The following is a 2,035-nucleotide window of genomic DNA, read 5'->3' on the forward strand; positions in this document are numbered from 1 at the left end:
CACTATACACTATTTTAGTCACTATAATTTAATTATTTAATAATCACATATTGCACGCGCCCCTATCATTAGAAAACATGGAGATTATTGACGCGAAAATAAAATTACGTTTAAATTCGGTGAATAATCGATGTGTGTGTGTGTGGATGAGTGAGCTATTTTATACATTACTAAAATTTGGTAGCGTCCCCCCGGACTTTGGAGACTTAAATTAAAGGGGACGCATAATCTTACCGTAAATAAGAAGGGGGACTCCGTCCCCCTCCGTCCCCCCTCACTTTAACCACTGGTTATAGAGTACCTATATAATAATATATTACGTAGTTATAAAGTATGTATAATATGTCACTTCATTAAATATTCTGATTAGTTCCAAGAAATGGATAAAAAATTGCATCCAATTCACGAAACGGAACTTCATTTTGTACACATCATGTAACTACATAATATAGATCACTTTTCACGAAACGGGCATAGATATTTAGTAGTGTATGGAACGTGTTCTGTAATCTGTACAGCATGTACATCCACATGGTAAGTTATAACTTATACCAAATAATGATAGGTAAACCTTTACGTATTTATACATATACGTATTATATTTTAAAAACTAGCTATTAAAACTAATAATCTCAAATAAACTTAAGCTATTTAAATATTTAACTATTTATTAAATTCAAATATAATTTCTAGTAAATTATTAAGTAAATAAATATAAATTATTAATAAATACAATTCAATAAAGCAATATAGTAAAACAGCAAAAATAAAAATAATAATATTAATAAATCATAACACGTAATTTATCAATACACGTAATTATTAAAATAAAAAAAGGCGGGTAAGTCGTGGATGTCGCTCTGCTGTACAGTAGGTTACAAGTGGGTTACTGTAATGGATGGAATTAAATTTGAATCCAATGATATTATATCATTGTATACGAAAAACGATTCTGAACGGAGATGATTTGTCAGTCTAGGATATATTATTTTTAAAGAAAAATTATGGAGAACCTTGTACCAAATTTTAAAAACTTAGTTATAAAAGAAAAAATTTTTACGATTTTTCAACCACTAAATTACTTGCAAATTTTCGCAATTTTGACATATTTCGTATAAATTTGAACTTTAAATGCTTATAAATAAAAATTGTGACAATGTATTCCTTTTATTTTGCAACTGCTATTGTAAAAATATGATTAGGAGCCTTGTATTAAATTTCCAAATCTTAGAATTAAAAAGAAAAACTTTTATGAATTTCTGTCTAAGATAATTTGAACATTGCCGTAATTTTTACGTATTTAGTCAAAATTTGAACTTTAAATGCTTATAAAAAAAAAATCGTGACTATATATTTCTTTTATTTTTCAATTGCTATTGTAAAAATATATTATGAGCCTTGTATTAAATTTTGAAATCTTAGATATAAAAGGAAAATTTTTTATGAATTTCTAGCATAAAATAATTTACGAATTTTCGTGATTTTTACATAATATGTTGTCAAAATTTGAACTTTAAATGCTTATAAATAAAAATTGTGACAATGTATTCCTTTTATTTTGCAACTGCTATTGTAAAAATATGTTAGGAGCCTTGTATTAAATTTCCAAATCTTAGAATTAAAAAGAAAAACTTTTATGAATTTCTGTTTAAGATTATTTGAACATTGCCGTAATTTTTACGTATTTAGTCAAAATTTGAACTTTAAATGCTTATAAAAAAAAATTGTGCCTATGTATTTTTATAATTTTTGAATGGGAGTTAGAACAACATATGTGGACCCTTCTATTAAATTTTCAAGTATTTTGTCCCAGCTAATTTTTTTTTTATCAACATTTATAAAAAAAAAAATCAAAAAAAATCGATTATTTCAATTGCCTATAAATAGATTAAAAATTAGTGAAATATTTTGAAAATAAAACTATATAAAGAAAATGTCAATTTAAACAACTGGTAAAATTTTCAAGTGTCTACGACTCATACTTTTTGAATAATAACAAATATCAAAATCGTTTGAGGCTAACCGTTATTTAATG

This window comes from Acyrthosiphon pisum, chromosome X (assembly GCF_005508785.2).
Source record: "Acyrthosiphon pisum isolate AL4f chromosome X, pea_aphid_22Mar2018_4r6ur, whole genome shotgun sequence".
Classification (NCBI taxonomy): Eukaryota; Metazoa; Arthropoda; class Insecta; order Hemiptera; family Aphididae; genus Acyrthosiphon; species Acyrthosiphon pisum.